Here is a 26,643-nt window from a genome sequence, read left to right on the forward strand (position 1 = left end):
GAGAGAGAGAGAGAGAGAAGCAAAGCTCAACTCTAGAAGAGGAAAACATGTAACTTGTGCCCTGAGATATCGCTATGGCAACATTTAAACAATGAACAGAAAGCCCTGCAGGATTCTGCTCTCGCTTCCTTGGATACCAAATGTAAATCCTGATTCTCTTTTATTGTGTGCATGCACAAGCTTCTGATTTTTGCCTTTTTCACTAACAGATAGCAAAATATCCAGGCCCCCTACCAGGAACTACACATTAATTCACTTCCAAGTATTGCAGCTTGTGAATATGCAAGCAAAACACACCACTGGCATAATCATCTCCCTTCTTGTGCCCCCATTTCTACCCCTTAGGATCAAAAAAATGACCATGAGAGTACAGTTAAATAACAGGTAGCCCCTTTTTTTTTTTTTTTTTGGTGAATGAAGTAATTAAATCAACCTCTCTAAAGTGTCACAAACCAATCCCCAATGCCTTCTGCCATGACAGGAAGTAGAGGCAGGATCCTTTTCAAAGGCTGCTCCTTCTCTAAGCTGCTAGAGTCAAGCATGCTGCAAGGCCACCTTCCAGATCACCATAGCTGCTGCTATTTCTAAATCCTTCTCATCTGGGTTATCCTGTGGGGGCTGGAGGAGGCTGTTTTTGTTTATGACTTTCACAGAGCAGCTGGTAATGGGCTGAAAGGCCCCTGAGAATACTAACCTGAAATGCAGTCAGCTTCACTACTCTAGAAAATACTTAGCAGGTTCCAACATGAATATCTTCAGAGTAATTTTCATCCAAGACTGGAAATGGCACTAATTCCATCACCCTTCCTTCTCCCCTTGTTCCCTCACTAGCCATCAGAAACAAAAGCATATCTCCAAGCCAACACAAAGACACTCTGGCAAGACAGAGATGGAGGCTCTCTCTCTCTCACGCTGCTGCTGAGTGCACAGTGCACTCCTTCAGTGAATATGCTGCAACTTGGCTAGCCTGGCTTGGGATTTTTCACCAGCAACAAGCTCTCTCAAAATGTGCTAAAATCCTGTCTTGAGCCCCATCCAAAATCTTCCTGCCTCATATTGCAACAGCAAGAATCTTCACATCAAATAGGAGATAGCTTTTTAGGTCACAGGCAAATAATTTTAAAGCCTACATATAGGAATCCATAGCAACACTTCTGGAATCCCTTTGTTTTTCTCCAGTCCCGCATAATTGCTTGTATTGGCTCACATCTACAGCATTTTTTTCTTGGGTCTCACCTAATTTAAAAGCTCATTTTTCACTTGTCAGTGGTATCAGGCTGGGAGATACTGTGACACAATTTGCCGCTCCAGCAAACTGAACCTGCTTCAATTCTAGATCAGTACAAATCATTCCTGACATGAGAAAAGACATAGAGCAGCCATCCCCTTGCATTAAAAACTTACACTTTGCCTCAAGTTTGAGGTTTGATCTCCGACCTTCTGGAAAACAATTAGACCAAGCAGAGCAGGACCTTCCAATACAGCTTTATCTTTCTTCCTGCATTTAGTGCATAAATATAGACAAAATTGTTCCCTGTACAGTGCTAAAATCCCAGCTTCCTGGGGTCACTACCAAAACTATCATCCATGGTTTGAAGAGGAGACAGCCCTCAGGACCAGCATATGCCACTGAATGACACACCTGTGCTCAGACACCTGTGAGGGAAGTAGCAGAGACAGCCAGCTCCTGCCTCTGGATGAGGAGATATGTTGCTTCCACTTGGCTGGATGTTTGGATTAATATTTAGGCTATTTATTTTATTATCAGCCCTTTGGGCTCTGGATAAGCCTCAGCACAAATACTGAGAAATGCTATACTCATTCCCACTTTGACATTGAAGGAGTTAAACTCTGGGCTGTTCCATTCGTCTTTTGGCTACTGTATTAAGTGAATGATTCACTGAAGTGTGAAACTGTTGCCTCTTTGGAAGCAGACACACATCCCTAGCTTTTTAATGTTGATAAGGTTTGCCTATTTCAGCCCAAACTGGTGACTAAATTTTCCCAGTGCTTCTTTATCATGTCAAGAAAATACTCCTGCTAGTTATTGTACAAAATGAATAGGGCAGCTATGACAGCTTTCTATTGGCCAAAACTGGAGTTGCTCTATCAAATTTTCTGTTTATGTGTTCACTTGAGAGCAATCCAGGGAAAAGCTTGGAGATGCCTTTTTCTTAGCCAGCTTCTTTTTCCTTCAGTAATTACTGAGCAGCAGCTTAACATAAATTTAGCTTTTCTATTGCTGCAACTGCTGATGTAAGTGTAGCCCACAACAGGGCACAGACTTATCATGATACATGAAGGAATAAACAAGAGTTTTGCACTTGTTTTCAGATGCTGACAAACTTATTACCCATTTAGTGTCCCACCAGGAAACATGGGCCCAGAGATAAAAAAAGGAGGCTAAAGCACTTCACACTAAAACAATTCAGCTATATTGAGAAGGATGAGAGCAATTGGAGCTAGAAGGAACAATTTTTGCTGTGCCTGCTTCCTTCTTTTCCTGAACACAACTGCACAAAGGGTCGGATTTGTTCGCGTGGCCAAACAAGAACTCCCAGTGATTTCCTTAGGTGCAGAATTGATTAATCCTTCTCAAATAGCCAATGTTTAAGAGGCATGACCTCCAAACAGAAGCACATGGGACACATTTGAGGGGCAGAAGTTCTCATTTCCATTACGCCAAAAGATTCAGGACATTTACATGAAGTAACAGTAGTGATGTCGATGAATGAAGAAAGGGGGAAAAAACAAAGAGGCTAATAATGGTTTATGTATTTATCCAGGGAAGTTACAGCCCTTTTTTGTGTTGTTTCATGCAGGCAGCTTGTGAAGTGAGAAATGCTGCCAGAAATTAAAAGAGCTAAAATTTGGATCTATCAACACTTCTTTCCTCCCTGACCGCTCTCCCCTTCTCCAGAATATTGCTGCTAGAGAAAAGTAAAATGAGTGCCAAAGCTAGTTCTGCACCTTGCCTGCAAAAAGAACCCAACAAAAACCCATTCCTATTCAATGGTTCATTTAATTAGTTGTTTCTCCCTCTCATTCTGCACCAGTTTTGGCCTAATACCTTCAGCTGGAACCTTAACATGTGAAGGCCAAGGTTGAAGAGGGCAGAGGTGAAGGAGGACAGAAAGGGAAGTAAAAGAAAGAAAACTCCCTACTCACGAGCTATGCAGTCATGCCAGGAGAGGGGACGGAAGTAACACTCTTCCCCACAGGAAAACATGGACCTCTATTTTAAACATCATGTTATCCTCCCTTTATTCTACCCTCCCACACGACATTTCTCCAGGAAGGGAGAGATATTTACTGGTCTGCTACATAACATTGCTAATTTCTGAAGCCCACCACTTACAAGCCACTTTTTAATTATTTTCATTACCAGCATAATAAAGAAAGTCTCTTGACACCTCCAAATCCTCTCCTTGTAAATCAAAGTAAATCTCTTTTAACTGCCATGAAAGTCCAATGGAATCCTGAAGGATTCACCACAAAATCACAAAGAATTTCCTAGGAGATCCAGAGGGCATGGGTGGCCAGTACAGCAGTTCCCTAAACTCCCCTTCAATAGGAGAATATCCTCTCTCTGCATATTACTGTCTCCTTTTTTAGCAATGGGGTGTAAAACACGTCATTTGGCTTGGAGCTGCATCCTCAAAATCCATTAAAAGCCCCTGCCCCACACCCCCCCCACTCCCGCCAAAAGCCATCCTTCACCTCCCTGCTTGATTATAAAATGTTCCTTTAAATACACCATATTGATCTGCAATGTCAGTCTGGATACCAGCATTCAAATCAGAGCCTTGAACTATTTTAAACACTTAGTAAATAAATAAACCTCCTCTGTGCATCTAATTCCATGCAACTTGCATCCGTTTGTAGAGACTGGGCAATCAATCAGGCAGCACCCCCCCATCACTGCAAGGGCTTTCTCAAAAGATTTCTTTGCTAGCAAACATTTATAAATGCTATAGAGACACACGGGCAGGTGTCTGTAACACCCTACCAAGGCTCGAGTTTTAGGAATTTGAGCTACTGTGAGAATTCAGTTCTACCCTCATTCCTTCCCTTCTCTCTTCCCAACCGCCCCCCTCCAGCCATTATCAAAATACAGTCAGGTTCTTTATTCAGGTGGGGGGAAAGACTGAGAAAAGAGGAATAAGGATGAAAGAAGAAAGGCAATGGGGCATAGATCCTTTTCCAAAAAATAATAAAATTAAAAGTGTACTCACTGTATCCTCAAAGACTATCCAGCTGGAAATCCGAGTGATTATGAAAAACCAGGGTGGGGGAGGGGTTAGAAAACTATTTCATTTCAGCAACCAAAACAAAATTAAAAACAAGAAAGGAAATAAAAAAAAAAAAAAAAAGGATATCCAATTGCAATTTCCCAGCAATTTCAGTCCATACAGGTGCCAATCCAACCCAACACTGCTGAACTCTCCCCTTCTGGCAATTTGCTTTCTTCTTCTCTGTCCTTATTTTCTCGGTGGCTTTCAACTTTTCTGCTTAAAATTTCTGTGCTAGTAATGTTGATGGTTGCCTCCACTGAAGAGTAGTGGTTTAAAATAACAGGAAAAAACCAAAAATCCTTGAGAAGGATGAATAGTCCTTTTCCTTTCTGAAACTTTTCATTCCACTGTGGATCATTTGCTTAATTTCCTTTTTCTGAGGTTTTCTGCCTCTTTGGCTCCACTGGTCCCCATTGCTCTCTATTTGTTTTTCTCTGGAGAGCAGAAATAACTGTATTTCCTTTTAAGCAATCCTCCATCTGCATTCTTTTAATGTAATTTTGTTGTGACACTTAGGATCCAGGTCTTGCCAGCCAATTTTCTTTTTGCTCCTTCTTTGCTGCACTATCAATTATCCAATCCATGTGTCTCCACATTAGAATGGGGATTCCCATTCTTATTTTCCTCTATACCCCCACACTCCTTTAGAAAAGAATCTCCTCTTGCATTTAAATTTTTATTCCTGTCTGTCAAAACAATAAACTTTTAGTCTCTCTCCCCCTTCTCCAAAGATCTGATTAGATTTCCAATCACAACCCAGTGCGCAATTGGATTTTTGATTTCGGCAAGAAGCCAGCAATCCACAGCATCAGCACCCTCTCCTTGTTTCAAACTCCACGTTATATCCTTTTGCCTTCCCTCCAACTCCTCTCCATTTTCATAATTTCACATTAAATGAAATGAAGGAGGGAGGGAGTAGCGAAAAATTCAAGGTTCCCACCAGCTGTCAAGGATAAATCCATCACCTCGTTATTTTTTAAACACTTGGGATGGGTATTTTTAACGCCCACTCTCGCCTTTCCCCCCCCCACCCACTTTTCAAAATCCTTCAGACGTTAGAACTCCCCCGATGGGGCACAAAGAAACCCGAGAAGATGTGATTTGTCCTTTTAGCTGTAAATTTCAGAAGCATACTTTGCTTTTCATTTTAGCTTCCTCTCCATCTTTTGTCCAGCAGCTCTATGAATCCAGAAGCAGTGAGACGGATAAACTTCTATTTCTTTGAGGAGAGAGAGGGAAAGAGAGAGAGAGGAAAAAGGATAAAAGCTCTCCCGTCTCTGCCTCCCTTTTCCTCCCTTTCTGTGTTTCAATGCAGGTCTGATCTCATTTCCAAGCTGAGCCTGGTGTATTTCAGATGTACAAGTTGGATTTCCCTTCTGCACGGCAGTGAGTTAGTCTCCCATCTTCTTCCACATGCCAGTTATCTTCCCCCTTTTCTTCCTTCCTTCCTGCCTCCCTCCCTTCCAAGATGACACAGTCCCAGGAGCGCAGCCGATTCTTTCAGCTTTTAGTTTCATCCCTGAGATGCATAGCCCTTTGCACAGCCGAAACGCTTTCCTCCTCCTATGAGCTGCAGCTTGAATTCTCCCCGTGTGAGCATGTAGGGACGCATGTATGTGTATATCCAGCTCCTGACAGCTGCGGCTGTTGCTGGGAGTAGCTCCGCTTTTCAGTCGCTCTGGCTTTCTCTTACTCCCCACCTTTCAGTGGCACCCTAGGATTTGCAAATGTCCCAGGGCTGGTCGCTCTGGCTACACTCCTCCTTCTCCCCTTCCGTTCTCTCCCCTCTTCCTCTGTCGCGGTTTGTTTCTTCTCTTTTTTTTTTTTTTTTTTTTTTTTTTTTAATTTCTTTCCCCCCTCTGTCCCCTTCTTCTCTTCCCCCCCTTCCCTTTTTCTTTGCTTGTGATCAGTAAAATACAATTACCCAATTACCTCCCATCATCTTAGCACTGATTGGTCAATTGCGTTAACACTTGATGTCGGGGAAAGGGGCCGGGAGCTGCTCCGGCGTGGCGTTGCTGCCACCTGCTTGACAGACTGGGAACAAACTCAGGGTTACCTTAAGAAATCTCCGAGTCAGAAAGCAGTAATTGAAAAACAAGGGATCATCTTAAGGAAAGGAATGTCAAAACTCATTTTCTTAAAAGCCTGCCTGATTCTGACAGCTCAACCAATATTCTCAGGTTCCAGCCTAGCCGATGAGGCAGAGTAAATGACAGCAAGATGAAATGAGGTATAAAGTGTCTTTGCAAAAGAGGTACAGGGCAACCAGAATTTACAGGTAGCAGCTCTGGCCACTGATGTAGAGGCACAATTGTAATATGAAACAAGGTATAAAATTATCTTTGCAAAATCTGTAACAACGAAAATAATTTGCATTGAAAGACAATCTGTTTTCCAATTACAGAAATCAATGTTTGTTTAAAACTTGTATGCACATAAAAATTACCTAAAATTCCAGTTTGGCAGCTGTTCAAGGGCAAAAGCCCTTTGAACAGCTTCAAGGTTTCAATGAGTTTAAGTCCTACCTTCAGTAAGCTGTGACAGCAATGCAGCAATGCAACATCTGGGCTTGCCTATCAAATCTGCCACAGTTTGATTACAATGACTTCAGACATGCATTTTGGAGTTTTCTGAACTGACTCTCTAATTTGAGTTACTGAAATACTGACATGTGCTCTTACCTGCTTGCCCAGGTATGTTAGATGTACTTATCTATATTACCTAAAGTGCTCAGAATTGGGCTTATGCCTTGTTTCTCTCAGGGATCTAAGTTCAATGGAAATTTTACAGAAAATTTTGTATGTTTAAGATCAGATACAATACTCACTTCATGGAAACAGAAAATGGGTGAAGTATGTGCTGGCATTTGTCTCTCTTAAAATCAGAAAGATATTATTTATAGATCCAACTCCTCCATACAACCCAAAAAAAAAAAAAAAAAAAAAAAAAAGTGAGGTGCTTTAATTGTAATTATAGCAAACTTCAAATATTAAGCAGTAACTGAGTTATTCCATGCACTATGTAATATAACTAGCTCTTTGCTCAGTCCTCCCTCAAATAGTAAAGTTATGTTTGGTAGCCTTACTCAGGCTTCAGCTTTTGTGTGAAATTGACATATGAGAATATAAAATAAAGTGTAAGTTCTATGTCATATTAGAAGTTTTTCCAGAATTATAAAATCCATAAGCTAGCTGAATTCAGTCAAGTAACACTTACTGAATCATTGACTTTCAGATTTATTCTACTGACTCAACAGGCTTTCTGGTGAGAAGGTCCTACTAGATGTAAGTTAAGCAACTGGAACTGGGCGCATTTATCATCTGATCTTACTATCCCTGAAATCAGTGGCAAACACAAATTACCTGCAATGGGTGAAAGGCTGAGTGTGTAGCAATAATAAATAACCCAAACCTAGCAGTCTTCCCAATATGCTGAAAAAGTCTCTGAGTTTTTTGAGGAAGGTTGCAAGTGTGGTAGGACATGAAGTAACAAGTTACTTGCTGACAAGTATCAATCTTTTTCTCAGTTGGTGAGCTTATTTTGTTCCTCTCTGTTTCACTGATGCTGGTGGTGTATTTTGGGTCTACAAACATCTTATAAGAGTCTTTTTCTTTTAACTACTCAAAATCCAAAAAACCACAAGGTTGCTCCTTTTCCCAGAAGGATGAAAACATCACAGTCTAATATGTTTCCTGCACTGTTTTTTCAAGAAGTTCCTGAAAAAATTCTTGCTACTATTAAAGAATCTGTGAGTGAAAGCAAAGGTTTCTAAGGTTTCTATAACTGAATTAAACAAATATACAGGTGTCAGCTGCAGAAGATTTTGGGCATCCAATCAGAATCTAAGACACAAACTCTGCTGTAGCTACAATATCTCTGTTGATTCAAAGGGATACTTATGATAGAAATATGTGTATTTTCAAATGACATCAAAATACACATTTCCAACAGATAACTGCTTAAATATATTACATATCTTTCTATATACAAAGATAATATATTTGCTGGCATATGTGTGGCAAAACAAAAAAATGTATCAAAACTGCAACATGCTCTAGGCTATGATATGATCTCAAAGTTTTGTTATCTTTAATACATCGATTAGGCTTTATCACCCAATAAACATAGAAGATAGTGTGATTATTTTCTTAGAACATAACTTTAAAGCAATCTAGTTTGCAATATTTACAGGATAACATTCCATGCTACATGAAAAAGTAAATATCTTTATACAAAAAAAAATAATTGCATTTATCTGTTTAGAAGCATATATTTCACACACATATGAAACCTATTTAAAATAAATATTTTGGTACTATCACAATAACTCATTTTTTAATCAAATGTTAAAAGACTATCATTAACTCTGGAGAGAACTCTTACGTTTTTCCTCCAGCACATTATATATTGTTGCCTTGAAACACTGTTGTTTGTATATTGCCTTCAATCTTGCCCAGTGCTGAGTATGAAAGGATAACAAAATTCAAATGTATGTACTGGCAAATATTCCCATCATAAACACGAAGAACACATTGTTATAAAGATTGCTATATAGATTGTTTTCCTTTCCAGCAGACAAGGCCAGCTACAGAACTCTGTGTATGACTAACACTGTAAGAGACTAGTGGAAACGACCAAACATTCACAATATTCAGTCATTTGGTGGACGAGAAATGTGGCTAAAGACTAAGAGAAAAGGATTTTGACCCTAAACAAAGGAGAACAGAAACATTGTAATTGAATAAACAGAACCAAATTTTGAGGAAAAAACCAGTAAAACAGATTGCTTTGCTTAGACAAAGTGAAAAACAATTGCAACATTTTCCTAAGTCAGTTGACAGTCCCACCATCCTTTTAAATATAAACTAGAAAATCATAAAGAAAATAAAATATTATTCTTTCTATTTTATTTAGTATTGCTGACAAGAACATGTTTGCATATGGAGAGAGTACTTGAATTCTGTTAGAGCTTTCTATTTCAAAAGGGAATAAAATTCACTGACAAACATACTTTTGACTGCACAGATCTAGGATCCAGCTTGTTAATTAATTTGTTAATTCAATGGATCTCCTAAAACTCTCAGACTATATAAAATATATTATATATAATCTAAAAGAAATAACATAAATATTCTATTGTAATTGGAGCCCACAGTATATAATTTCTTGTTTATGTGATTTCACTGATTATGGTTCAATTTTTTTTAATACAAAAAGCAATAAAATAAGGTGCATGCCATCAACACTATCAATTGAATGATACTGCCTCATTTATTGATTTTCATGGGCTTTTTTTTCCTGCTGTTTACAGTTCTAGTGAGATTTTTTTTTTTTTTTTGCAAGTAATTTCTACTGGGTCATAGCAGCTTGGAAGAAGTAAAAGAAAAGCTATCTTCCTTCCAGGAAAATCCTGTTTTTTTCCAGGATAAAACCACAGCACATGATTTTCGCACGGGGATGTGTACCTGACTGTTCAATAAACTAACCTCTTCATAATATCATAATAACAACTGTTTCTGATAGAGATGGAACTGAATGGTGGGGTTTCTTGTTTACATTTGAAGGGAACTACATTCTCAAAATTTCTGTATGCCTATTGCATGTTCCCTGTGCAGTTGGGTAAATAAGACAAATTTAGAATTGTTGTACATTTGTGCAAATTTTCATCTTCCATGCTAACCATCCATGACTGAAAACAGCCTGCTGTTGGAAGAGACTTTCTAGAATTTCTTCTTATGGAACTGAGTCACTTATTGTCAAATTTTCTGTTATGCAGAGACAAAACCAGTTCCCCAAGCTGATCAAGAGTCCTAACGGTATCCTGGGCTGCACCAGGCAAAGCATTGCCAACAGGTGGGGAGGGGTGATTCTTCCCCTCTGCTCAGCCCCAGAGAGGTCACACCTGGAGTGCTGTGCCCGGATCTGAGCTGCTCACTACAAGAGAGACATGGACAGAATGGAGAGAGTCCAACAAGGCAGTATAAGGACAACATATTGGAGCATTTTTCCTATGGGCAAAGGTTGGAAGAACTGAGACTGTTTGGACTGGAGAAGAGGAGGCTTGGTGGAATCTTATTAATGCCTCCATGTGCATGGAGGAAGGGTGCAAAGGGGATGGAGCCAGTGATGCCCAGTGACAGAACCAGAGGCAGTGGGCACACACTGAAACATCAGTGGTTCCCTTTGAATATCATGAAACATTTTTTACTATGACAGTATGAGCACTGGCACAGGTTGCCCAGGGAGGTTGTGGAGCCTTCCCCCCTTGGTAATATTCAGAAGCCATCTGGACATGGCACCAGGCAATTTGCTCTGGATGAATCTGCTTGAGCAGTGGGGATGGGCTATGTGACCTTAGAAGGTCCCTTCCACCCTCCAGTATTCTGTGATTCTGCAATTTACCAGTCCATAGAAGTATTTCCATGAAAGAAAAATAAGAAACCTCATATTTAACTGGTAAAAATATTTTTTCTCAAGTGCTCTTAGTTTCTCATTTACTGTGGGCTTATCAGAGTTATGTGCTTAGCATTCAGCTCTGCACTAGCAGAGGGTCTCCTTTGTTTTCTAAAATGAATTATGCTTGGGTTAAAAAACAGGAGAAAGAAAAAAGGTAAATATGTCCTAATTCAGCTCTTGCAATCGTGTTGCAATTCTGACTGGGACATATAAATTTCAAGTGTTTCCACCATATAGCTGTTCTGAGAATAGTACCCAAATCCTGTGATTTTTTTATGCTATTAATTTCAGGCTTAGAATTTGGATTGAGAAAAATTATCTCCTTTCTAGGACTGAGCACCATTGACATTAAGCTGTCATGAATTCATTCCATAGGGAGGAATTACTTCTTTGATTTCAATGGACCATCTCCAGATTAATGCAGGTGTAAATGAGAATAGAGCATTCTTTATTTTATATCCATGCCCCATTTAATATGTACTTGGTTTTCTAAATCACACAATTACATAATCATTGAGATTGGAAAATGTTAGTAGAGTAAAAAAGAGGAACAGTTTCTTTGAAATTAAATTTTGAGAATTAAAATTTAAGAATATAGACAACTAGATTTGGGCAGGAATAATCCATCTGTTTGAAAATAATATCTTTATAGTGTGACAGCCTTTTTTTCCCCTCAGTGAATATTAAATAGCAACAATATGATACTTTGACACAGAGATGAATGCATCAGACATCCTAATTTCTTCTCCTGTGGAGTTATTGTGACTGGAAAATACGATTTCCACATATTGAGAGACAACCTAGCAACCATATTTTCCTATCTTGTCCTTATGTTTAGCATCTATTTAAAGTGAAATTCTGATACAGGGAAAAGATTTACAATTTAACTTCTAAGCCAAAGAAAAGGTAACATCCAAGATCTCTAAATTTTCATCACAACAAGCAGGATAGTTTGCTTTAACCATGCAAAGAAAGTTACAGCTTTCAATAAACTGGGGAGGAAAATAAGTGTTGCATAGAGAGGGCAAATTGTCAAAATGGAGAAAATATGAAAATTTTGTGCCATAAATAACATTTCCAAAGCAGATAACTTTAATATTCAAGATCTCTTTTCAGGTACATATAAAATAAATTACTTCAGCTAAGTATCTTCAGCATCTTCTATTCCTGTGTCCAACACTGGGGAATCATCTGTACATGAGAAAATATTTTCACTTCATCCTCATTTGTCAATATGAAAAAAACCCTGTACTTTCATAGAAATTTTTTTTCTACTCCCTTTTCCTTTTACTTTTTTTCCCCTTAAAGTAGTAATGGCACATCCTTGGCCACCAGTAAACAACATAAGATTTTTTTCCCAGATTTTTCTAAATTCAAATGCATTGAAATACTATAATGCATATTATATAAGGACCTGATTTCTTACCGTTGGTGCTTGTAGGACTGCTGCTAGTGATGTGGGCATCAAAAGTGTTATAGCCAGGACTCACTGGAATTGTATTTCCAGAGTATTTGCATGATATCAAGATGGGCTGTTTGATTCTCTCCACACCTGGCTCTCTACCTGTAAAATGGAAATAATTCTTACTGCATGTGTTAAACTGGAGGGACTCACCTTTATTTAGGGAGTGTAAAGTCTTCCACTAGTGTCCGTGTATGACCTGACCCCAAAATCACCACATGATATGCACTACAGCAGGCAAGGCAGATTGGAAAATATAAGGTAGCAATTGGGGTAAAAAAGCCATCCCTCTAAATAATTCTCATTCTTTCCTGTACCCTAGCAGTCAACACCTGATATCAAATAATTTAAGATCCCTGAGCGTGTTATAGTGTAAATGTACATTGACAGATGTTGACATAAACTAGAAGGATGAGAAGTCAGAGAACAATTTAGGACCTAGAAATGAACAAAGGCAAGAAGCACTGTATTTATACTCACCAATGTTCCGAACTATGGTGTAGGTTACTTGAAAAATTACTCTTCAACTTTAATTTCTCTGGATTTTTTCATTAGGTGCTCAGCTCTCCCTTCTATCTCCACAAACACATTAAAACTCTACATCACTTAAAGAGCATATGAAATACCTAATCATCTTCAGTATGATCTTAGAGAGATGGATGAAACACTACAAGACAATGCTGAACATCTTGAAACTCTTTTGGAGTTTACTGGGTTACTGCCACTCTAGAGCAGACCAATAGCCTGCCTAGTCCGCTGTATTGTCATTTCTAAAAAGAAGACAAGATTGTTCCATAACTTTCACTTCATAAAGCACTATAAGCAGAAGAATAGCCAAGACCAGTTTTCATTGGATTTGCACTGAAGCCCTGGAAATGTTACAAGTGGAAAAGATACTTCTAAATTTTGGAGACAATGAGAGCAAACAGGTTTAATATGAATAAACTTCTTTGTCCCCATCAGGGCAGGATCCTTTGAAAAGGTCTTAAAAAATCTGTGGTTGAGAACTTTTCTCGTTCTTTATTTACCCCACATTAGACACCCTAATAAGAAGAAATGCTGTCAGTCACAAGCGGTGAATGGGATGGCAAGAATAATGATTATTTAAATATTTATTTTCTTACAAAATATTTTAAATATTCAAATTATTATTTTATTTTTATTGTATTAATAAACAATATTTTCTTCTTATCTATATTTTATTCAGTGATAATTTAGGCTAAGTTTTCCTACAAATTCTCTGAACTTCACTCCCAGGGGCAATGGTACTAAATATTAAATCAATACTAAGTATTAAATCAATACTCACCTTACTGAATCAATCACATCTGATCTTCAAGGTCTTGGGAAGAGTTTCTTGTTAAAAGAATTACTTCCGGTGATGAACAGGATAAAACACCTGTAAGGGATGTAACTTTGTTTTAAGAAGCTGCACATCATGATTATTATAAATTGTTTGAGTGTGGGGAAAAAAGCAAAGGAACCACAAGATGTGATGCACAGAAGTCTGGATTTGATCCAGAGTTATACTAAATGCTTTTTTGTTTTACAGATCTTCTATTTCTCTCTCCTTGAACTTTTCTCCTAGCTTAGATTGAGGCTGCATTTCCTTTAAATTGTATTTGCTTTACAATCCTTTGTGCATGTCAGTGGAAGGATAAAATATAAAAAAATTCTGTAAGAGATAAGGAGCACTACTGGCTCCAAAAATCACAGTACTGATAGTCTTTGAACAATAAGAAGGTCTAATATTAAGAAAATTAGAATAAGAGGCTAAAGAAAAATTCTCCAAAGTTCTTCAAAACTTAATGGAAAGCACATTTTGTAAAAATCAGGAGGTCAAAGGAAATGACCTTTCACTTAAAATGTTTCATGTGGGCCTTATTTTCAGAAGCAGCACAGCAATATTTGCTAAATCCAGCTCCAGTTAAAATGTGTTCTCCAAAGATGAGCCAACTACAATGAGTCATCACTTTTGGAAAACACATTTAGTAACTCCATCCATGAAGGCATAGAATTGGAAGCAGGAATTAACCATCTATAATAATAAAGCACATACAGTACATTTTACTAGCATTTCTTTTGTGGAAGAGAAATTTAGAAGAAAATATTAGGTTCAAAGGAAAATTGTAATACAATCTCTCAAAAAATTAAGGTTCAAAAGCGGTTTCAATTTCCTATTCAAATCTGCCCCAAGAAATATGATAATTAAACACAAATCAGTTTGGTTTTTTTATTTAATACTCCTGCCCTCAGGTTTTTTGGGAAAACAAATACAAACAAAAAAGAAATTTATCCCTTGTTATTTATTGATATGAAAACAAAAAATAAATATGTGGTTTCAAAGTGATCATTTTACAGAATTGTGGTCCCTTAGCATTTTTTTAAGAATTCACATAGCTATTGAAAATCACAGAATTGTATGTAAATTGCTGTTTCTTTTCCTGCATGACTAGTGCAGATAGAAGAATCAAAAATTGGTTTGTGTCTGCCTTTTTTTGAGATACATAACCTATGTACATAGATGTTTCTAATGAAAAATGGAATGTCTAAATGCTTTCATGTTTGAATGTAATTGACATGGAGGTTTTATAGTTAGAAAGCTTTAAGGAATAGCTATTTATTTAAAAGAATATTCCAAAATGTGTGACAAATAATTGACAAAATTTAGATAAATATTTGAAAATAAACTATATTTTAGATACTAGAAAGTATATATTTTTAGAGAGATCGATGCAGATTGGTCCTTGAACTCGATAGTTTAGGATTTTTTGCTTGTTTGTAGGCAGAGCAGCATTGGCATTGTTCCTATTAAATTAATGTGTTTAAGATCAGAAATTCTTAAATTATTATTACTCACACAAGAATTTGCACTTGCTGAAATTCTTCAATTTAAAATTTTCTGAGGAACATCAGAGCATCACAAAACCTGACTTTATTCTGCAAATAAAATCTCTAAAAGATATTCTAAAAGGTGTTCAAATGTGTGAATTTGGAAAATTCTGTGATTTACAGGTTTTGTCTAAGTGCATTAATCAGCTAACTCCCATATGTTTTCAACTTTAGAAGCCTTCCAGAAAAGAATACTAATTATTTGTTTCCTAATATAACAGAAATGAATACATGCTAAATATTTAAGGTCCATGTGTAACCTTGCAGGTAGTCAGCACCATCCAGGTCAGTTTAATCATACTGATACTGAAAACTATCCCATTTTTTGAAAGACTTAATTTCTATTCCTTATTTCTTTTCAGCAGAAGAAAACGAGCAGCTTGTCACTATGGTATTAGGTGGGAGGCAGTGCATGGCAAGATATGAGTCAGTCGTTAAGCCTGCTGGTCAGTTAAAAAAACCCTAAAACTCAAAACAAACTGCAGCTTGTCACAATTACTGGGGCAATTCTATGCAGAGAGAATATGCATTTAGGCAATTTATTCATGGATGGGAATTTATTTCCAGAATATGCTAATACTAAAACAGGGGATACATTTGAGATACCTCTTCTGTACCTTGCTCCAAAAAACTTCAAATACCTGGATTTTATATATTCCCACTTTAGGAAACTGATTGATGTTTTTTCTCTGGGCTAGTTCTGTATTATACCAATGCCCATCCTTGGGGTTTTATTCTCCAAGATATTTAAGTGGGATATTTATAGGGAAACCATGCTGATGAAGGCCTTATATGCTAAGCTCTAGAACGACAAGAATTTCTGCTTTGGTTAAATGAGAGCAAGTATATAAATATACCTCAGCCCTTTGTCACAAAAGTGTGTGGGAGAGGCACATTAGGCAAGGTGCTAGAAGTGAGGGAAGCTCTAACTACTTGCAGCTATGACACATTATTATTCATTGCATGGCATGTCACTCAGACTGTCATAATGCACAGCAGAGAGCATGCACGTTATCAGTGCAGAACAGCACTGAGGGGCTGCAGAAGCACAGGTCATTTGGGGAAAATACCTCTGTAACAATCCAGGCACAAGTTTGCTGCTCTTTGTGAAATGGATCTGGCAACACGAGCGAGGGGATCATCAACTGGTTACTATCAACAAAATTCATCCATTACAAATGGAGACATATCTAAAAGGGCTTCCTGACGTGGTTAGAATTCTCTATGCAAATAAATATTTATAAATAAATAGCCAATAAATATTTTCCAACAAGATATATCAGTCTTGGAGAAAGTGATCTGAACAAAGAACAGGTCAAATGCTCGAGAAGTTGCATGGGACCAAAGTCAGTACAGTACTTTGCGCTATGGAAAAAAGGTTAGGAAGAGAAGATAGAATCTGCAGGGTCAGAGAAAGCACAAATACAAAACCTAAAATCAACCAGGAAGAATGAAAATAAATAAATCAGCAAAGGAAATCAGATATAGGCATCAGGTTCAAACACACACACAAAAAACAAATGAGTCAATTAGACAAAGAAGGCAGTCTGAATTTCTTGAATATGAAATTATCAGTTTATAGATATGAAAAAATCAAACTTAGTTTTTATGTATTTGAAAATTAGCTTTTATGAACAAAAATCTATGTTTTTTTCTGACAAAAATTTGCTTTCTTAAGTATTTGCAAACAATGAAATCACAATGTGCAAGTTTATTTTTCAGGCCCATCTTTAAAATGATTGCAATATTTAAATGATTGCAATAACTTCTTCAATTTTTCTCTTTCTGTTTTCTTTTCCCATACACAGTAGAAGCCTCTGTTTAGGAATTTTGGTTTTGGTTGACTTTAAAGTCAGGCTTTAGCAGAAATTCAGAGAATCCTCAAACGGACTTACCAGGTCAGAAAACATTACTGCAGTATATCATAACCAACCCTGAGTGAGACTTTCAGGCAGTTGGTATCAGCACTTCCAAACATCATCTATACTCCACTCATTATATTTATTTCAGAATGCACTTGATAATATGATAAAAATCATATGGTAATTTTCTTTGTTAGACAATGAGTTTGAGCAGTAATGACTGAGGTGAAGCACATTTCCAAGGAAACTGTGAGGAACTAATTATCATGCTCCTCTATCAAGAATATCAATTTGTTAGTAACATTTTAGTATTTATCTATCTGTGAAACCCTGTGAACTTATTACCTTTCAATTAACAAACCTTTCAATTAACCCACACATTAAGTTGTACTGATGCAGGTCTTTTCATGGCAGTGTGTCTACAATCCACGTATAGGAATCATCTCACAGACCCACAAAGCATACCAGCCTCAAAACTATGGTGTTTTGCAATAGTTATCACACAGAACTTGCACATCAACAGCAAGAATTGGGATTTGTGTTCAATTTCATTCAAAATTTTAGTAGGTAAGAGACAATACTGTTACCATCATGTCACCATCATTTTTTATCATTGTTCAAAATACATTGATGACAAAGGACCTGAAGAAAACTTTCTAACTTGCTCAGGAGTTTAATGGCCTAAGCAGTACAAAGCATGTTCCTCATTGTGTGACCATTTCCTAACTCATTGAACAATTTTAGAACAATAAGCAAGCAATTTAGAACAATATGGCTGAGGACAAAGGTGATACGGGAAGGTCAGGATGAAGATAAAAAGGAAAACTAGAAAGGATTTATGTGTTCATATCTTCATTAAAAAGTCAATTTCTTTCAATAAGTATTGCACCGTGTATAATTAATTTTTCATAAGATTCAGAATTGTTATCTGACGACTTTTACCAAACTTTTTATAGAAACTACCTTTTATAGAAACTACCTTTTATTGAACAACCAGAGAAGTTAAACACAAAGAAGAGAGGAAATATACTGTTGCAGAATGTGATACTCTTCCTAGAATATTCTTGGTTTGGGTTTTGTTGTTGTTTTCCTTTGGTTTGTTTTATTATTTTTTGGGGGTTTTTTTTCCCATTAATATTTACAAGGGACAAATTAAATTACAGAGTCATTACTTTGGAAAGGAAGGGGTCATCCAGTCCAGCGTTCTGCTTAAAATATATCTGATTAGAACAAGTATCTCAAGGCACATCCAGCAGAGACATACAACACCTACAAGAGCCCACAATGTCTCTGGCATATCTTACCTGTTTTTTAACCACCCCAGCGTTTTAGGGGGTTTCCCCCGATTATTAATATGAATACTGGGAGCTACGCTGAGAAGGAATTGTTCAGGAATGTTGTCTATGCTGTCCTGGGAGCTGAATTCACCATTGCAATGCTGGTAATCATTGTCTGTTGAATAGGAACCTACTGCATGGTGTCAGAAGAGTAAATAGCACCCACTCTGCTAATCTAGGCACTAGAAATATTTCACACAAAGTCTTATACTTTTAAATTTAGAATGAAAATATTGAAAAGGCAACCTTAAAACCAGAACAGTGGGATTAAGATATTAAGAATGATGAGACAACACCTGTATCTCCAGTACCTCAACAAGTTTATTAGAGAAAGAAGTGATGATCTTTATGCAAAATTGTCAACAGGGCATTGTGGGACATCTGGTTTTATTTTCTGAGTTTTATTGATATCCTGCTTTTCCTTGTGGTACTCTGGTGTCCTGGATTTATTCACTATTGAAAATAAAGTTAGAATGAATTATCCAACACAAAAATGTTCATCTCAAGTCCCAGTCTTTCAAATAAATGAAGTATAACTAATATAGATAACTTTTACCCAAATGTGTCAGAAGTAGCTGTATTTTCCATTTCAAATTACACTGGATCATTCCAGATGAAACTGGCCTACTTTAGCCTACATAAATTTATACTGTTATTAGATATGGCATATCTTTTTGAATTTTTAGAACCCAGACTAAAAAGACATTTCATGAAAATGTGGTAAGTTTGAAAATCTTGATAAAAAGTGTATAAAGTTTTTTCTAATACACTGATATGTAAGTCTAAGCTAAATATTTAATCAAAATAAAATTATATAAAATACAATATTTAGTAATATGTAATTTTAGGATATGAATATACTAAGAAAGAGAATTACTGAGATTATAAAAAGATCCTGCTTTTGAACGATACTTGAAAAAACTGTGAATGTGTAAGACAGTTTGTGGTCAAACGTAGTGGATGTCCATTGAAATGCGAGGCCAAGTGTGCACCAAGGATTTATTCTCAGATATTTCTAATGATTACTAGCCAGTTCCTACTGGACCTGCTCAAGCAATGTATACACAAATACTTTGCCAGAATTACCTTCATAAGAAAAGCTGAATTGCAGGGCCAGAGGTTGGACTTCAGTGACCCCTGTGGGTCCTTTCCAACTCAGAATATTCTATGATTCTAAATATTTTTTTCACCTTTATAAAATGACTGTCAGCTAGTCTTGTTTTATAACACATAAGTATGTGTGTATACATACACTTATTTCGTCTGCCCCATACAAGCAGAGTAAAAATAATTTTGTGTGCAAATATAGCTGTAAATAGTAACCTAGAGAAAATAACTTGGACGTACTGACAAAATTTAACAGGTACCATATGAGGATAATGAAGTCTAAATTATCAGAAGACATGAAAAGTCAACTGGGGATCAGCATATATGTTGAGTTTTCCCTGACAACTGTCATTCTTATGCCAAAGTTCAGACAAGCAATGGAGACGTCTCACTCTGACAGTCTTCCTCTGCTGCCTGCCAGCACTATCAAAGCATCAAGGCCTCTGAAACAAAACTAACTGATAAAAAATACTAGAGCAAAAGGAGACCAAATTTTTTCCTTATTATCTCATTACCTGTTCACAAGAACTGTGTATTGTTAAGGAATTTTATGTAACAGTTTCATCAAGGAACTTCCTGCGTACAGATTTTGATAAAGGTGAGACTGATGCAGCAGAATGCACTTCTGGCTGTGGGTACCTTTCTTCCATGTATATAGGACGTGACACCAGACTTCTGAAAGACTGTCTGGGAGATTGCAGAGAGATATTTTGACCTATGTCTACTGTGTTGCATATGAATTAAACTAAATAGGTCATTTAAGGAGTTAGGATGCGTTGTCAACAACTCTTAAAATATCTGTTAGTAATAATTAAAAAAAAATGAAGCTTTAAAAAAAAGGCAAGCGTGATTTCTAGTTTTTATTCCCCAAAAATAAAAATTATGACTGTAAAAGATAGTCCTGTATCTCCTCCAGAACACAGCTGGTAGGAGAAAATAAGCAAGACTAACTAGCACACTTATTATTATAAATCATTCTTGGCACCTGTATGAGTTAAAGCAAAAATCAAGTTTAATTTACAGCAACAGAAGAAAACTGGAGGAGTGGCGGGAATAAAATTGCTAGCTTTAAGAACAACTTTCTTCAAAATGCACAGTAACCTTGATTGTGATTCTACTTCCAAAATGTTCAAATCATCAAACAGAAATAAATGAACTTGTATGTTCCTCATTTCAGGTAAATTCAGCAATACATGAGTCAACTCTTGATTTTCTCCTTGCTTTCAATAACCACTCTAATAGTACCCAAATCTGTTGCTATGTAATTTCACTTCACAGGAAAAAGTGGTTGCACACAGACTTTTTTCCAAACATTTGTATTTGTATGACCTCAAATTAAAAAGCACATATTTTATGCCTGCATTTTCCAGACTTATTTTAAATACTGATACATGCAAATCAATTCAACCTTGAATAATTCTCAAGCTACTAGAAAAGTACAAGACAAAACAAAGAAATTCTAACATCACTTTAATTTGCCACTAATAGCCACCTTGCCACTAGACTTGGAGTAAAACCTTTGATTTTCACACATCTACTTGCTGGATTTGCCATGCTTGAGATGTCTGTAAGAAGTAAGTACCAGGAGGGAAAGTCAATTAATTTCCCTTAGCAAAAAATTTCAGTATATTTAGCCCAGAGTGATTTTGTGATATTCTTGCACTTTTCATGGACTGGCTCCCACATAACCATTAACAGTTTGTTTGCAGCTTGAAAGTCACTGTCATAATTTTAAGTCACCAGTTAAATTAATTTATTTTATTATAGCTTCTATTTGAGGAAAACAACTCATTTCTGTAATCTATAGGAAAATAACTTCTCATTCTGAAGGTCTGAAGAGAAGCTATAAATAGTAGAAATACATTATGAATATTTTCAAGGGAAAGCAGTAGTACAAACCAGTCTATTTGCCATTTCAAAACTAAGAACAGGTTTATACTTTGAATGCCAATACAAAAAAAACACTAAAATTTGGAAATAAATTAATGTTATGAGGTTTGAATGTAAAAATAATCTTCACCTTGAACCTAGAAGTCATCTATCCCATTTTATATTTAGAAAAGTAGTTCCTTTAGGCAGGTAATATTTTTACTGCTCTACCTTCTCTCACAAGGTAGACTGTCACCCTTTTTGATAAGCACTCTACATTTTTCAGGAAGAATTTAGTAATAGATATTCTTCTGCTTTATGGTCCAGTATTTCAGTGTCTATATTAGAATGAGATTTCCAATGACAACATGGAAAAAAGTGTCAAAGTATAAACCCATATCCTACAGAAACTATAGCCGATATTAACCAACATATCCTGCCCACATTCAGCATGGGTTGCCCTTGTTTACAGCAACTTTTCATGTGCTGAAAAATTTCACTATCCCCCACTTCCATACCTCATTCTTCTCTTCTTTTCAATGCCAATTTTTTCAGTTCTTTCTGAAATGCCAGTTTCTCTAGACCTTCTTTCTCCTCATTGTCAAGATATGTAATAGCTCCTTTTTGAAGCTGAATTTCAAATTCCATTAAAATCCTCAGAAATCCAAAGCAGAAACACTGCATAAAAGATCAAACAATGTGCCTTTTGTTCTGAAATTATTTTTTCAAAATTGGTTTTAATAGAAAGAAAATGAGAGAAAATTTTAATTCATTTTGACGCCAGTGTACTTTTTCTTTTTGATTTTGAATTTTAGAGGATTAGCTGGAAGATCATGCACATGCATGCATTCATAACTTTTGTCTTTCAAACTCAAAGGTTAAAATGCAAACTCTTTAAATAACTTCAAAATCCTAATTATTAACTGATACACAATCTGCCCATAGGAAATAACTTGTTCCTATAACATTATTTTGCCAAGATTGCCATGTACACATTTAAAAACTACTTGTGAAAGTGTCAATCAGTTTATAAGTGTTTTGTCCATATCATCAAGTACTTCTGGGTTGTTTTCTGCATCATATTCTGCATTGCTTTGTGAGATTTAGTGTTAAGTGACTCCCAAATCATTCTATATTATTTGCTACTCCCAAATCAGCTATTATTTGCTATTCAGATGGTTCTGTCTGTACTTAACATTATGATTTTTCATTCAGTTTTTCTTTGTTTGGTTTTCATTAATTTTTCCCATTTGAAGCTTCTGTATTAAACACACTATGGTGTCTTAGAAGGATGAAAGACCACATGCCACTTTAATCCCACTTGCTTAAATTCACATCAACTGAACAATCCATTCCAGATACCCATATTTCTAGATATTTGTAATTTAGATCAGCAATTTAGAACACAGAGAAAAAAAACCAATAAATAGTACAGCAAAAAATGAAGATGGAAAAATGTCACGGTGTGTGACTCAGAGTGATGATTTTCAACTGTTCCTTCTACATTTGAAATGAGACAAAGTTGATGCATGACAAGGTACAAACAACCATTGCATGCAGTGATGTCTCTGACATTCCCACGAAAATGCCTGTGTGGGTTTTATTAGGAGAGAAAAAAACTACCCCCTGAAAATATCTTTAAGTGTATTGCTGGGTTTAATAAGAGCATTAGTGCTGAGTACCACCCTACAGTGCTTTTTCAGCACTTACAGTATATGACTTTTTTAATCTTACATAGTATGAAGACCACATACTCCCTGTAACTGAATTTTAATGAGTAAAATGTCTCTGGAGAGAAAGTGAAAAATAAAAATTCTGTTACTCAACTCATCCCATATCACTGATCATAAAACAACTCAAAAACCTGTGTGTAACATTTAGGCCATACTGTCTGAATAGGCATATATGGAAAAATTTTATGTTACACTGACACTTTGATATTTTTGGTAAGGGAGGCCACATCTCTACTTATATATGACTGAGATCTAATCTGTTTTCCATTTTGCAGATTTCTTTTAAGAATGAATTAATCAAAACAAGTGTACTCCTGTAAACTTAACCATTTTTAGGCTGTTCTAGGAAGTTACAAAGAGATTCTGATGTGTGCACTTGCTGAGTGCTTGACATAAGGAAGCAAGGAGCACTTCCCAAAAAAAAACACAGAGGAAAAGAATTCCAAATACCATATGTTCTATGCCATTCTCAAATCCATTAGGTTTTAAACAGAAACTTTTGGTACCTACAATTCTAATCAATAAATTAATTGCAAAATAACTGAGTTCATCTCAGTGACTTTTTTAATAATATTTCCAACCAGTAGTTAAAACTTTGTAAATGTCAACCTATAAATCAGAGGTCGAACAGGGTCTTGAGAGATCTGGTATTCAAAAATACCCCACAGCTTTGCATCCAAGGCTTGCACTTGGAAACCCCTCAGTGTTCCACTAAATCCCAGATTTCTTGAACTCCTTGAATGAATCATTTAGCCTGGTTCGGATTCAGTCCTCCTTTTGATGGACTTGCAACTGTAAATAAATTCTTTCAGGATTCTTGTTTCTTCAGTTAATGCAGTTATGTTAACAAGACAGGGCCTTTTTAACTAAGGAGGAAAGCTTTTCTTCTGCTATTAGAAACCTTATTCTAAGTTTTACATTTTCTCGCATTTTATATACAATTAAACTAATACACTACAGTTTTAATACTGAGTCACACCCAGTTGCAAATGTACACTCATTTTTGGATGATCTAGTCCAAACACAATGAGACACTTATGTTCATAGCAGCTCTGTTTCATATTGAGAAGGATTTATAGGGAAAATATTCACATTAATTGAATTTCCACATCAAAAAATCCCCACTGAACACCAATGAACCCATCCACCCCTCTCCAAAAAAATTTCCAACCAAAAAACTACAAACATAAAAGCCCAAACAACCAAAAAAAAAAAAAAAAAACAAACCAAAACCCTGCGGTCCTTAAAAAGGATTATTACTTATCTCAATGAAAAGGACTTAGATTCTGAAGTTCTTAAAAATTTTCCATGAGAATTTGTTAATTCTCTAGTTTTAGGATGATCTATTTTTATTTAACTTAAACAGTAGAGTAATGAAGACAACTGTCTGCCATGTAGTGAAGACAGCTGTATGCTGAACTCAGTTTGTATTTCAGTAACCACACCATACTCCTGCTGTCAAAGATCTTAATTCGTAGACATTTATACAGTACAAAATACAGTGGTGTAGAAACCTACCAAAAGGCCTAGGAACCATTTATAAACCACTCAACTTTTACTTGAGGATTTAAAAATAGTCTATGGCTCCTGTGTGAAGCTTTGCACAGTGACTACTTCATCTGCTAAGATACAGCAGACCTCCTGTAGCAAGCTATATGTAGAATAATTCCTATATCTGATTGATAAGTAAACCAACTAATTATAGTCTAGTACTTACTGGCCACACCTATAACATCTCATTAGGCAAGGGATGTTTATGTCTTTCAGAATCATCTCTCTGAATCTCCACAACAGTCAGGTCCTAATCACCTAACTTTCAGGACATTTTTCTGATCTTGCATGTGCATTGCTGTTTGTCAAGTATTGTGCTTCAATTTCACTGTAGTATGACAAGAAGAATAAATTAATAAACACCAACTAAATCTCATTATGGAACTGTTAACTCCCCACAGCCTGCAACATTTCAACAACTAAGTCAGAAAGCCAAATTTACCACCTTAACATGCAATAATTTCACTCTCCAACCCCTTGAAAACCATCCCTAATTAGACAAAATAAGCAGAGATAAGCTTGAGGGACAGAAAAATCAAGTAAGTTGTTAATAAAATTTTAGTATTTTAACTTAATCTATTCACAGGTAATTTGGGATATTTTTATTTTCTTCTTTAATTAAGAAATATTATGTTCTATACTGTGAAGAGATTAATATTTAAATTAGTAATGCTTATGAAAATACTAGATCTGAAACTCCATTGTATTAAGAAAATCCTGAGGCAATTTCACTATGAAATTGCTGAAATATTCCTGAGGATCTATATATTTAATTGACAAAAATCCAGTTGCCTTTATGATCAGCTACCTGAAACATCTTATGTCCAGTAAAGTTTCTTTAGTGAATTATGTTGACATGCTTTCTATTGTATTAATTAACCGATGGATAGCAGGAAAAAAAGAAAACAGCAGTGGAAGAGATTCAAAAAACTTCTACATTTACAGAGGCAAAAAAACTCCATCAAATTCTGGCAAAAGCTGTAATGAAATGTAGCATCAAGTACTTGATTAAAAGCCAAAGGTATTGTTTCTATTCAGTACTCCAAGAAAAAATCAGTGAGCATTAAAACTCAATTCTTGTTGCTGAATCTGCATGCATAGGAGTGAACATGACTCATTCATCATTAAAGTACAGATGGACAGGCCATCATAAGTGATTTTTTTAAACTTTGTGAAATCTATCTCAGCAACCATTAATAATAACTACTAGGCATATTTACTTGGGATCACTGGGTCACAAAGGGCATGATAAACATAGTGACATGTTCTTGGCATGATTGAAAAATGAGTTTTGGCCTGGCTGAGGTCTCCCATATGTGTCCTGTAAGCCCAGCTAATGAGGCAGGACAATCATTAAAACTGGATGAATTAATATGACGTGAAGAGGAGAATCCACAGATGCAGTGACAGAGATGAAAGTAGGTCACATTCTCACAATTTAAATAGAAACAGTCTAGACAGCATTAACATGAGCCTCAAAAGACTTGTACTGAAACCCTCAGCACAAAACTGCAACATCTACTATGGCTGATGATGAATATAAGAATAAAACAACTAAGATAAAGATCACAGATATACATTAAATGGGAAAAAATAAAAACTACTTTGGCTTTAGCTGGCATTCAGTGGATTTAAAATGTTTACAGCATACCCAATAAATAGGATAGAAACCAACCAATATAATAATTATTTTGAGGTAATTTCCCTTCAAAAGCCGGTAACTGTAAAAAAAAAATACATCTCCCTGTTATTTTACAAGAGAATTGAAAAGGCTTGTTTTCTCTAAACCTGTTGGCAGAACACCCAATTTTAAAAAAGAAAAAAGCCTCAAATAGCCCACAAAAAAACCTGTTGCATAGAACAGTAAGAGTTCCTCAGTCATTCTTTCCCTTCATCTTTATTCTTTGCTCTTTTTAAGAGGATAGAATGGTAATGTGGAGTGGACACGTGAAGCAGCAATGACATGATGAAGACAAACAACTGAATTCCTAACATGATAAACTGAGATAGGAAAAAATGTTCTCTGTTTAAATAAATGGAAGAATAATGTTTACACAAAAATAACAACTGTTGATT

At 36.2% G+C, this 26,643-nt stretch overlaps 1 protein-coding gene across 5 annotated transcripts in view; it reads right to left on the bottom strand.

Annotated features, from left to right (window-relative positions):
- LRRC4C (leucine rich repeat containing 4C) overlaps positions 1–26,643 on the bottom strand; it is a 482,222-nt gene that overhangs the window by 84,945 nt on the left and 370,634 nt on the right. For 2 of the 5 annotated variants that reach the window (XM_059475094.1, XM_059475093.1), the window contains 2 exons: positions 13,526–13,615; positions 12,181–12,318 (listed from right to left, as the gene is read on the bottom strand). The exons of 1 other annotated variant lie outside the window; for it this stretch is intronic. The gene's annotated coding sequence lies outside the window, so the exon portion shown is untranslated. Of the gene's footprint in view, positions 1–4,235; positions 5,303–12,180; positions 12,319–13,525; positions 13,616–26,643 lie in introns of those variants that run through there. 2 more of the 5 variants (XM_059475097.1, XM_059475095.1) reach the window with 1 other exon arrangement.

Source organism: Ammospiza nelsoni, chromosome 6 (assembly GCF_027579445.1).
Source record: "Ammospiza nelsoni isolate bAmmNel1 chromosome 6, bAmmNel1.pri, whole genome shotgun sequence".
NCBI classification, from domain to species: domain Eukaryota; kingdom Metazoa; phylum Chordata; class Aves; order Passeriformes; family Passerellidae; genus Ammospiza; species Ammospiza nelsoni.